Raw genomic sequence first — 13,922 nt, forward strand, 5'->3', positions numbered from 1 at the left:
GACGAAGTTAAAAGAGCCATCAGGCATCTGGTTCCACAACCATTAAATCTCACAGAACTGGACAGTTCTATTCATCAGGCATGGTGTCAGATTCCTCGCATCACCTTTCAACATCTCGTGGAGTCAATGCCAAGAAAAATCGCCACAGTATTGAAGGCAAAAGGTGGCCCAATGAAGTACTGATGGGGTGGTCATAATAATCTGGCCGGTCATAATAATCTGGCCACTCAGTGTATAATAAAAGCCTAATATGCAAATTGTCCTTTCGACCGCTCGCTATGATGTGTGCTGACCACCAGGGGGCGGTGCGGCGCTGGCAGTGGGCGGCAGTGGAGGCACTGCCGGTCCCAACGGGAGCAGGACTGCGGCGGGATGGTGGAGTAGATCAGCGGGCTGTGCCAGGCCAAGGCGGGTGCAAGCAGGGCCCAATAGCCCTGCTGATCACTCCACAGACGGTGACCAGCGCCGGTGGGGGGGTGGGGCCTCTGCCCAGCTCCCAGGTGCTGAGGGAGCCGGCAGGACCCAATGACTCAGGTGGGGGGGGGTGTGCTGCCCAGGGCCCAGAGGTCAGCTGGGACCTGCCCTTCCACATCAGACGCTCACGCTTCGCTGGCCAGGCCTAGGGACCACACCCATGCACGATTTTCGTGCACCAGGCCTCTAGTAATGAATAACAACTCTTAAATCATTTAAAACACCCAGAGCTAGTGGTAAATTCAACACTGTAGTTGGGTCGAACCTTTTTCTTTCAACATTGCAAACAAACTTTTTGCTTTGGCCGTGATCATCATGGTGCTGAGAGGGACATGCTTCAATGTCTGGTCTTCAATTCAGGTCACTAGAAGTTTCTCCATGCCTGAGACCTAGGCCCTTCTCGAATTTTTGTTAGTCCATCGCCTTAAATGAAACTGACCCTTTAACAGCTTTTGTCATTTTGTTCTTGTTCTTCAAGACTGTAGATTGTGGTGAAATGGGACATGCCTGACTGGTGAGCAATAACTATCACTGATTTTCCACCTTCATAGTCTGTAATCCCTTTTAATTTTGTTTCCAAGTCAATTATTGTACATGGCCTCTTACTGGCAACATTAGCAGTGGATTCTGTATACTTAGGGGCCATAATACTTAAAACTTTAAGAGCCATAGTATTTAAAAATTAGTAGCTGAAGAGAACTTGGCTTGCTAATGTATCAAACAAACAAAACAACATGAGATTAAATCAAGTACAAGAGAAAATGGTGCAATCCAGAGATGCAGCAAACATGGATGTATGAGACTGCTGCCAGTGTAACATGCCATACTGTTTTACAGCAAACCCTTTCTTTATAAACCCTTACACTCAAAATTATGATAAATGGTATAATAAATACATAAAACAGCAACGTAGATGTTTATTACTATGTACCATACATAATTGTATATGCTATACTTCTATAGAACTGGCAGTGCAGTAGTTTTATACCAGGGCATCACCACAAACAAGTGAATAATGCACTGTGCTATGAAGGTACAACAGCTATGACGTCACTAAGTGACAGGGATTTTTCAGCTCCATTTATTATCTTATAGGAAGGATATAATCTCAGCGTCATATATGGGGTCTGTCATTAACCAAAATGTATTTAGAAACAATTATGCCTGTCCCTAAGAGTAGAATCACACAAAACAGTTTCCAGAGACATGAAGATTTAAATTCAATCTTAAAATAAGCCATCTTAATCATTTTAACTTAGAATATTTCTGGGTTATTTTCAAAACTAATGCTATCATTATGAAAAACTTTAAGAGCAACAATATTTAAAAATTAGTAGCTGAAGGGAACTCAGCTTGCTAATGTATCAAGAGTTAGCACTTAAGTGATTTCATGGTTTTAATACCTCCCTCAATAGTCCAATCTTATCTGTAAAATGGTTACAAATACATGGGAATTTTATAAAAGTTGTTTTTGCAAAATGCTGTGGGGAAAAATACATTTAGGACATTTATTTAAGTCCTTAAAACACTACTTCCTCTCACTCACCAGGCTAAGAAGACAGAACATACTATAGGCTCATGGTGTGAACAGTCAATAATCTTAAATCCTTTAATACAGTCGTTTGCATTCACCTCTGGGAGAATGAGGATCTAGCTTATTTTATTGGCACACAGAAAAGCAATTCCAGAGCCAACTGGTAAGTTCCACTTCTGCTTCCAATCCCTTTGGTTCAGCGGCAAGTTTTTCTTATTCTAGAGTAGCACTGGCCAATAGAAATTTCCATGATAATGGGAATATTTATATTTTCACTGTGCAATATGGTAATCACTAGCCACATGCTGCTACTGAGCACTTGAATGTGGTAGGCGTGACTGAAGAACTTAATTTTTAACTTAATCTAAATTAAATTTAAGTAGCAGCATGTGGCTAATGGTTACCATTTTGAGCAGTGCAGTAGAGATCCCAGAATGCCACAGTCAACAAAATATATCAAGTCTGATCTGGTTCCTGTCAAACTGGGCTTGAGTTAGAACCTTACTGACCTAGCCCCTTCCCCACCCAACAGCCAGGCAATAGATAGGAAGGGACATACAGCCAGGAATCTGCAAACTTTTTATGTGAAGGGTCAGATAGTAAACATTTTAGGCTTTGTAGCCAATAAGCAAGCCGTGGGCAAACTACGGCCCGCGGGCCGGATCCGGCCCGTTTGAAATGAAAAAAACTAAAAAAAAAAAAAAAAAGACCGTACCCTTTTATGTAATGATGTTTACTTTGAATTTATATTAGTTCACACAAACACTCCATCCATGCTTTTGTTCTGGCCCTCCGGTCCAGTTTAAGAACCCACTGTGGCCCTCGAGTCAAAAAGTTTGCCCACCCCTGCAATAAGCCAAAAGGTCCCTGTTGTAACTATTCAACCCTGCCATTGTAGCAAACGTAGCCACAGACAATCTGTAAAGGAACTTGTGTGGCGGTGTTCCAATAAAACTTTTATTTACAAACAGTGAAATTAGAATTTCATATAATTATCATGTGTCATAAAATATTACTCTCTTTTAGATTTTTTTTAACAGCTTAAAAATGTAAAAACTATTCTTAGTTCTCAGGCCATACAAAAACAGACTGTGGAGCCAAACCACCAGCCTGGTTTGCAACCTCTCTCAGAGAGCACATTTAGATACTCAACACTATTAGTCATCAAGCAAGTATAACCTAAAACCACAATTAGGTCCCACAAGAATGACAATATCAAAGGTTGGTGAAGATACGGAGCACCCAGAACTCTCATCCAGTGCTAGTGAGAAAGTAAAATGGTCCAATCACTTTGGAAAATTGACAGTTTCTTTAAAAAGTTAAACATACCATAGAACTCAGCCATTCTACTGCTACTTAACTCAAGAAGTTAAAATTTATGTCCAAAGACTTGCATATGAATATTTACAGTCCCTTTATTCAGTGACTAAAAATTAGAATTGTTTCAAATATCCTCCAAGGGTGAATAGACATATAACATGTGGTACATTCATACAGTGGAATACTACTACTCAGCAATAAAAAAATAACCAACTACTGATACTATGCAACAAACTGAATGATTCCCAAAATCACTGCATTGAGTAAAAGTATTAAAAAATAAGAATACACAGTAAATCCATTTTATAAAACTCCAAGAAATGCAAACTAATTTACAGTAACAGAAAGCATACTGGGGTTGCCTGGAGCTGAGAGAGGGGCAGACTGCATTCAGGAGAAAATGTTCTGTATTTTGATAGTTGTGAAGGAGTCACAGGTGTATATCTGTCCAACTGTATGCTTTAAATAGACGCAGTTTACTGTACACACAAAGATAACTCTGCTGGCATCAGTTACCCAACAATCCCTATGAATTTACTTTTAAATGTGAGGAGCTGGGTAAGAGGGGATAAACTAGAAGCTGATTTGAAGTCTCACACTCTCACTGCTGATGGAAGTGTGCCTCTGGGACTTCTAGCACACAGCGACAGAAATCAAATCAAAGAGCTTAGATAGACAGGCTCTACAAATTCTGTAGACTGAAATCTTTCCTGTTCACAACATTGTGATCTCTGTATTTGGAATGTAGATTTTAAGTTAGACTACAATGTAGAATTCCAAGAATAAATAATCCTTTACATTACAGTAAGTTATCATTTGTAACACCTTTGGGGATAGTGTCCTTATTTTAAATACACCCTGCTGCTCTTCAATTTGTTTAATAACTTTTTGTTATAGGTCTTATGAAGGCTTGATGAAACTTGCTCAGCTGTGGAACAAGAGTAGAGAAAACAAGGCTCCATTTTCCAGTAAGTTTTAATTATTCCTTTCAATTCTTGGGTATGCACTAGACTAGTTTTTGATAAAACCCTACAGGATTGCTCAGGGTCGCTGATAATAAAATAAAATAAATAATCTACGAACACAAAAGAAATAATATTCTTTTTTAAAATATAACAAATAATATTCTAAATAATTTGTGGCTACACATTGGGAAAAATGGAAATGAATTTTTTTTTTTTTTTCACCAAGAAGAGATATGTGAAATGCATGCCTGGCTTCCCAGATTCTTCCTTTTTTTTGATCATCACCCAAGGATATGTTTATCGATTTTTAGGGGGAGGGGAGACATGGCAGGGTGAGAGAGAAACATCAATGTGAGAGAAACATCAATTGGTCACCTCCCATTCATGCCCCAACCAGGTATCAAAGCAGGGATTGAACCCACAACTTAGGTATGTACCCTGACCGGAAATCAAACCCACAACCTTTTTGGTGTATTGGAGGATGCTCTAACCAACTGAGCCACCGGCCAGAGACTCAGATTCTTTTCAGAGCAAACTATATGTTACAGGTTCCTATAGCCAAATTAAATTTCATGCATGACTTTAGACCAGGGGTGGGCAAACTTTTTGACTCAAGGGCCACAATGGGTTCTTAAACTGGACCGGAGGGCCAGAACAAAAGCATGGATGGAGTGTTTGTGTGAACTAATATAAATTCAAAGTAAACATCATTACATAAAAGGGTACGGTCTTTTTTTTTTTTTTAGTTTTATTCATTTCAAATGGGCTGGATCCGGCCCGCGGGCCGTAGTTTGCCCACGGCTGCTTTAGACAATGTCTTTTTGGAAGACAGAAAGAACACACCAAAATTCAGGAGTCAGTGGAGGTGAATAAGGTTAAAAAACTGAGCCTTGAAATTATTTTTGCCAAATTTATGGCACATACTTTTGAAACTTTGCAAGCAATTCTAAATAGAATTGGACAAAAATATGAAAAAAACAAAGAAAAAAAACCCCTGCTTTTCCTTTCTTAGTCTTGAATACACCCCTTTTAACCATGCAATTGACTTAAACTTTAGGGCAAATGTCTAGCATAACTTGACTCTTTCCGAGACTACACACTTTAAATGTAATTTATCATACAAATTACAGATGAAATCAGCATTTGTGACCAACACAAGTTTGAACATTTAAAAAATTAGAAGGCCACTAGAGCTATAAGATCACAACTTCCTGAAGCAGTACAAGGGATATTTCATGAAGTTAGTTGTCTTCAGAGGTATGTAAAGGAATGAATTTTGACTGTTTCCCTGGGATTTAAAAAAAATATATATATATTATTGATTTTTTACAGAGAGGAAGGGAGAGGGATAGAGAGACCATTGATGAGAGAGAAACATCCATCAGCTGCCTCCTGCACACCCCCCACTGGGGATGTGCCCGCAACCAAGGTACATGCCCTTGACCGGAATCGAACCCGGGACCCTTCAGTCTGCAGGCCGACGCTCTATCCACTGAGCCAAACTGGCTAGGGCTTCCCTGGGATTTTTAAGTGAGAATCATTTTTCAGTATACTAGCATCAATATCTGACTAATGTCAATTTCTTGTTCCATAAGAAAAGTCTTTCACTGTTTATAGGTGGGGTAGAAGAAGGCATATTTAAGAGATGAAATAGAAATATTAGCATGAACATACATATTTTAGAAACATTTACAAAAGGTACATATGAATTGAGAACACAGTGGTTTATCTGGGAGAATGGTAAAGGTAACAACTGGAAATCCCAACCAGAATGTTGGAATATAAAGTATTTACCAGGTCACCTAATCCAGGCTCAAAGACTAAATGAATTATCCAATTAAATGGCATAACACATATTAAAGGGTTTTAGCACATCACATATATTAAAGGGTTTTAGCACATAACATATATTAAAGGGTGCCTGGCTAACACGTGCTCAATAAATGTTGGTTATGTCACTTTCCCCTTCCCCCAACCAAGTCCCAAGCCAGGGACTGTACAATAACCACCACCACAATCATCACCTAAATCTTCCAACAGTTCTCCAGTCTTCCAGAGACACGAGGTCCTTTCATCAGCCTACTTCAAGGAAAATTTCATTACTATTATCTCAGTAACACCAGCCTTCTAGAGTTGCTATGAGCATTAATGTGGCGAACAACTAAAAGTCCAATAAACGCTAGCATGAAGTTTCCAACTCTGCCTTCTCTCAAACACATCCTTTCCATTTATGGTAGAGTGAGAGTGCGTGTGTGTGTGTACATGCATGAATGCGTACAAAGGGTAAAGAGCCAGGGATGCAAATATCGGACATTGGACCCAGTTTTTGATAATTGCCTTTCCCCAAGATTTTGATATGCCTCTTGGATACCAATCTCATTCCACTGAGAATTCCCTATTCCCTGCTATAGTGAGTCACTACAAATGTGAGGCATGAGCTCAGATGTATTGGAATGGGGGGGCGGGGGGAGGTAATGGGAGTAATAGTCTCCTCATTCGGGAACATGTTGACAAAACCATAATCTCATTGTAAATCCACAACTCAATAACCCAGGCTTATTATTATCTTCCCAATTAAAAGGCAAAGCTCCTGAAAATAGGACATCACATCTTATACTTCCTTCAATGTGTCAGCATAACACTAAGAACAGGACATTGGTAGATGCTTAAGTCACTATTTATCATCCCCAAGAATTCAATTTTTAAAAATTCAGCCTGAAAAGGAACACTTGTGCACTGCTGGTGGGAATGCAGACTGGTGCAGCCACTATGGAAGACAGTATGGAGTTTCCTCAAAAAACTGGAAATGGAACTCCCATTTGACCCTGTGATCCCACTTCTAGGAATATATCCCAAGAAACCAAAAACACCAATCAGAAAGGATATATGCACCCCTATGTTCATAGCAGCACAATTCACCATAGCTAAGATCTGGAAACAGCCTAAGTGCCCATCAGTAGATGAATGGATTAGAAAACTGTGGTACATCTACACGATGGAATACTATGCTGCTGTAAAAAAGAAGGAACTCTTACAATTTGCAACGGCATGGATGGAGCTGGAGAGCATTATGCTAAGTGAAACAAGCCAGTCAATGAAGGAAAAATACCACATGATCTCACTCATTCATGGATAATAAAGACCATTACAAACTTTTGAACAATAATAGATACAGAGGCAGAGCTGCCTCAAACTGATTGTCAAACTGCAGTGGGAAGGCCAGAGAGGGTTGGGGGGCAGAAGGGAGGGGAGTAAGAGATCAACCGAAGGACTTGTATGCATGCATATAAGCATAACCAAGGGACATAAGACACTGGGGGGTAGGGGAGGCCAGGGGATTGTCAAGGGCGGGGGAAAAAAAAAGGAGACATATGTAATATTCTTTGTAATAATTTAAGCAATAAAAAAAAAATTCAGCCTGGGGCGGGTACAGGTGCAGGGTGGAGGGGGGGGTCAATGGGAAAATAAAAGGGAACATATGTAATACTTTCAACAATAAAGATAAATTTTTAAAAAATCAGTCTACATATAACTGTCCAGGAATATATATTGTGACCCTCAACTAGCCTTTCATATAGGTCAAAAAAGAAACACTTGTAAATCAGTTTCCAAATAAAATGTAGTGAGCATTTTTATCTAAAAAGGAGTGTATCTTTAAACTCTAGTTCTAAAGTCCATGAATGGCCTGAAATTGTAGGCAAATGTTTTTGTAGGTACACTTTTCCTCCCTGGAGAGCACACAGCTTCCATCACATTCTAAACAAACACCCTGCCAAACTTCCCCAATACAGGTAGTTGAAGAATCACTGCCCTATATTGCTTCTTCCCTGGCTTTGACGTTCAAGCTCTCATGTTCAAGTTCAAGCATTACTCAGCTTGACTTCTAGCATATTAAAAATCAAATGACAGGATAGTAGTTAGCCTTAGGAGAGTGTACAATTAGTTGTTGAGGGGGACTTGTGAGGCACTGATAATATTGTGGATTTGGTTATAAAAGAGTTTTCAGCCCAGCCAGTGTGGCTCAATGGTTGAGCATCGACCCATGAACCAGTAGGTCAGGGCACATTCCCAGATTGTGGGCTTGATCCCCAGTTGGGGGTGTGCAGGAGGCAGCCGACTGATTATCTCTCATCACTGATTTTTCTATCCCTCTCTTCCTCTCCTTTCCTCTCTTTGAAATTAATTAGAAAACAATAGCACTTAAAAAAAAAAGTGTTCACTTTGTAAAAATTCATCAAGCTGAACACTTAAAATTTTTGTATTTGAAGGTACAGTTTAATAAGAGATTAAAAAAACCCCACAACAGTAGCAAAGACAGGCTACCATACAAAGCAGACATCAATATGTAATGCAAAAAAGAAGTCCTTAAAAATTAAAGCCCACATGGTGAAGACCTGAAACATCTGGGCAACAGCCAGTGAGGCACTGAGGCCCTTAGTCCAAAAGCCTGCAAGTGACGGAGGCCTGCCAATGACCGCGTGAGCAAGCGTGAAGCAGATTCTCCATCCTGTCAGGCCTTGAGGTTGACTGCAGCGCCAGCGGAGAGCCCGACTACAAATGCAACACCATGAACTGGAACCCTCAAGATAAGCCACTCGCAGATTCCTGACAGAAAATCTGAGATAACATATGCTTGGTGTTAAAAAAAAAAAATAAAGATGTAAACACTATCCTCTTTAACATATATTGAAGCGGCCTTATTAGTTGTACCTACAAAGACAACAGCTTATTAGTTTAAATTGGAAACTTTCGCTTCTTGAAAGGCTGTGGTGCAATGTTCCTTTCAAAACCCAACAGAGAAAAAAGAAAATACAGCTGGATATTCTGAACATTAATTTCTGGATCAAACAGAAGTTAATTTCTGTGTAAGATATAGAACAGGGAGCTTCTCAATGCATCTTTCTCCCACCTCCATCTAAATTAGAGATTCTGTTAGAATGGTTTGTGTTTTACTGCGTAAGTGTTTGAATGATACTGTATGCAATACACATCCCTTAACTTTTCCAAAGTCTTTTCTCACAAGAGGAAATATACTAAAGTCAGAGTTATCAAGTAAATGTAAGCATATTATTTGTATAAATCCACAGAAGAGGTAACGGGTTCAGTGAGGGAATGTAGCGACTCCAAAATCATACAACACAAATGTGGATGTTTTGAAATCACTGTATTAGTTCTTGTATCTGTTTGTCTTCTGAACCTGCTCAAACACAGCACAGAACTGATGCTTCAGCAGTCTGGCTCGTGTCTTTTCTCAGTTCTGAGTCCTCTGCAGTGGCCAGCACAGCAAAGGGCCTTGTAGACATAGAGCATCATGGTATTAGTTTAACTCAGCTGTTCTCAACCTGGGGGTCAAACGACCCTTTCACAGGGGTCGCCTAAGACCACTGGAAAACACATATATAATTACATATTGTTTTTGTGATTAATCACTATGCTTTAATTATGTTCAATTTGTAACAATGAAATTGGGGGTCACCACAACATGAGGAACTGTATTAAAGGGTCGAGGCATTAGGAAGGTTGAGAACCACTGGTTTAACTGGTGGGAGGTGGGGGGATCACAAAAGTTACCATTTTTTTCAATTTAAGATTCTCAAAAGTTGTACAGAACCCCCTTCTCAAAATGGACTACCACAGCTGCTATCATTTCCTTGCATATTTTTATAAGCTGAAAAAACAACTATCAATTTTGCTACAATCAGGCTAAATTTTTTACTCTGTTAAATTTTAACCTGCCAGTTGTAACGATTCTTCATGGCTCTTAGAGTTACACTGGTGGTCAATGTTTAATTACTTCACATAAATTTAAAACAAAGTATGATTATTTGAAAATAGTATTTTCTGTTATTACATAGTCATAATGCAGAGCCCAGTAAATAATACTTTAAGATTCTGTGTAAGGCCTGGCAATAACAACAAAATAAACCCAACAAAACCCCAGAATTATCCTTCATTTATATTATTATTTATATTACAATTAGTATATATTTAATATATATTAAATAATGTACTTGACATACAGTAATGATAATGCCACACATTCTTCCTTTTCCTCAAGATCTTGATCACCAGCTGGCACTATTAAAGCTTTTTTATCCTTCTTAATCTTTTTCATTACCACTGTATCCTAAGAGTTATCTTCATCTTTTTGCAATAACTAGCCAGCAAAGGCATCGAATCCTCATTACCTTCATCTAACTTTAGATATAAATTTTTAAAAAAAGGAAGGAGGAGCATTTGTTTTATGAAGATAAATACAAATGAGGTTTGTTTGTTGTTGTTTTTACAGTCAGTGCTCCGTAACTTCTGTCTCCTTGGTGGGTGTTAGATATGATCCAAGACCAAGAATAAAAAAACCGTGCCCTGCCCAGCTGGCATGGCTCAGGGGTTGAGCTCGACCTATATGAACCAGGTCACAGATCAATTCCCGATCTGGGCACATGCAGGGTTGCGGGCTCAATCCCCAATGTAGAGCATGCAAGAGGCAGCCGATCAATGATTCTCTGTCATCCTGGATGTTTTTATCTCTCTCTCCTCCCTTCCCCTCTGAAATCAATAAAAATATATTAAAAAACAAAACCAAAACATTGCGCCCTGGCTGGTGTTGCTCAGTGGTTGGAGTGCTGGCCTACATACCGTAGGGCAGGGGTCCTCAAACTTTTTAAACAGGGGGCCAGTTCACTGTCCCTCAGACCGTCGGAGGGCCGGACTATAGTTTAAAAAAAAAAACTATGAACAAATTCCTATGCACACTGCACATATCTTATTTTGAAGTAAAAAAACAAAACGGGAACAAATACAATATTTGTATTTGCATGTGGCCCGCGGGCCATAGTTTGAGGACCCCTGCCGGAGGGGCTTGGGTTTGATTCCTGGTCAAGGGCACCTACTTGGGTTGCAGGTTCGATCCCTGGCCCAGGTCAGGCTTGTGCAAGAGGCAACCCTGTGAAGGAGGCAACCAATAGGTGTGTTTCTCTCACACTGATGTTTCTCTTCCCCACCCCACCCTTCCACTCTCTCTAAAAATCAATGGAAAAATATCCTCAGGTGAGGATTAACAAAAACAAACAAAAGGATTTAAAAAAACCCCATTACAATAAGGAGTTGCTTACAGCCACTCCTCTAAAGAAGTTTGACTGTGACACTGACAAAACCAGAAGACAAATCAAATATTACTTTTTCATTATTAACATTTTGTGACACTTAAATCTTCCATAAAACACATATCCAAAGAGATGCTCAGGACTTCAGCCCTAAAACCCAAAACCAAAAACTGCTCACCCTGGTGGTTCAGAAAAGTAGTAGATAATAATGACTCAACCATTTGGTCCTATATATTAAACTTTCAAATAATCACTGTCTTGAATTTATAACAGACACCTTTTTATTACTGTTTGAACAGTGTTTTGAGAAAGGTATTTCCCTCAATGCACTCCTATTTGTCTCTAGTCCTTCCATGTATTTACTCATTCCATACAGGGAAAGTGTTATCTTTTTTTTGAGGTTTTCTGCTACAGCGTTGAAGTACCATGTTAAAGTCTGTGAGTATCCAATACTAACGTTTAGTGATCTAACAAAGAAAAGCAATATGCCCATTTTCTTTAAAGAGAAAAAAATTCTCTCATGAACTTATATTATTGATATAAGGATCACTCATTTAAGGAGTAACATACTATAGCTCTTAAAAGTAAAATAAAGCCCTAGCCAGTGGTTAGAGCATCAACCCGAGGACTGAAGGGTCTTGAGTTCAATTTCGGTCAAGGGCACTGGTCAAGGGCACATACCTGGTTGCAAGGCTCAATCCCTATCCTGGTCGGGGTGTGTATGGGAGGCAACCAATCCTTTCTCTCTCCCATTGAGATTTCTTTCTTTTTTCCCTCCCCCCTCCTTTCCACTCTCTTTAAAAAGATCAATGGAGAAAATAACCTCGGGTGAGGATTAACAACAACAAAAGTACAACAAAACACTGACTGGCACACTCCTCTTTAAGTTCTTACTTTGGTAGGTTTTTATTTTGGGGTGGGTGGAAGAATAACATCATGTTACTGAAAATAAGGTAGACCCTCCTTTGAGGCAAAAATGCTAGGAAAACTGGGCCCTAGCCGCTGTGGCTCAGTTGTTTGGAGCGCCAACCATCCCTTAAAATTAAAGGTGGTGGGTTCAATTCCCCGTCAGGGCACAAACCCAGGTTTCAGGCTTGATCCCCTGGGGATGGGTGTAGGAGGCAACAGATTGATGTTTCTCTCTCCCTTCCTCTCTCTAAATATCAGTTAAAAAATAATAATACCAGGAAGATTGCTTTGATGCACCTTGACTTTCCTCTGGTGAGGAATGACCACCTTTTTGGTTCAAAATGTGGGAGAGATCACATCAAGAGATACTGCTTTACAGGTGTATATTCACAAACCTGCACGAACTTCCTCTGAGTTCCCCTGTGGACAGTCTCACCCCGAAAGGCTATCTAATTCAAAGCTTGTCCTGAAATGCTCAAGGACACCATTCCCACCGGCCACCCACCCACCCCCTGTAGATAAGGGCACCAGCACCAAAGTCAGGGGCCTCTGGGTCCCTCAGCCTTCCCTTAAGGAAATCTCCTGTCAGCTACAAGCTTTGGCCTGTTCCTTCAGAACGACAGAAGCAACTGGAGCTTACCTCCTCTTTCAGGACGGCAGGATCTTTAAAAAATCACCTAAAATCTCTCACGCTTCTTAGAAATGGCTGCTATAGAACCCAAGGTTCTACACATTATTAGCATCACTTCGTATCGTCTTACTGCTGCTTCTTAATTAGGCCATGACACTGGCTTTAAAACACAAATCTTGTGGTCTCCCATCTGCACAATTTTTGATGTATTTCTGTCCTAAAAACTGGCCCCTCTCACTCCGAAGATTTACTCTAGCGATCACCGGATTCAGTCCCTCTCTCCCAATCAAAGACACTGGTGTAAGTCACGCCGCTCTGGCTGCCTATAGACACGACATCAGAGTAAGACTAGTCCTTTCACTTGAGGAATCCTCTCTATAAAATGCACAGTAACTCTACGCTGATGATGCTCTCCACTTCGCAAAACACGAAACCCGTGTGGCTGGTTACCTAGGAAATCTCTGAGGGTTTCTGATAATAGATTGGTGTCAATCGCTGCCCTAAAAATACCAGACCTAAGGCACAGATTGGAAAAACTTTACGGAGTTTGCAAGCAATAACCCTGAACCCCTCCGGGTCTGGCCCGGGCTGTCCTTCCCTAGTGCCTGTGCCCTGTCTGTGCAGAGTGGCCTGGGCCCAAGGCGATGCCCCTGGCAGCTCCCGAACCGGACCCGGACCCTCCACACAACCTCTGCACCCAGCACAGCACCTCTCCAGGCTGACACACCCCCTCCACCCCGCGTTTCACAGGAGGTGTGGGCACTCGGCTCCCTCGTGCGGTTAGGCGTGTGGGAGTGCAGGGCGCATCCGTGGGAGGGAGGCCGGAAGGGGGTCTCGTGTATTCGGGGGCCAGAGGAGGAGGGCGGCGGGAAGACGGGGGAGAGCGAGGTTCTCTTTTTGTTAATTCGCTTCGGGCCCGCGGGTGCGACCGGGAAGTCCCCGCAGGGCAGAGGCGGCAGGGGGTCCCCCTCCCTCCCGCGTCCTGG

This window comes from Myotis brandtii, unplaced genomic scaffold (genome assembly GCF_000412655.1).
Source record: "Myotis brandtii unplaced genomic scaffold, ASM41265v1 scaffold19, whole genome shotgun sequence".
Lineage (NCBI taxonomy): Eukaryota > Metazoa > Chordata > Mammalia > Chiroptera > Vespertilionidae > Myotis > Myotis brandtii.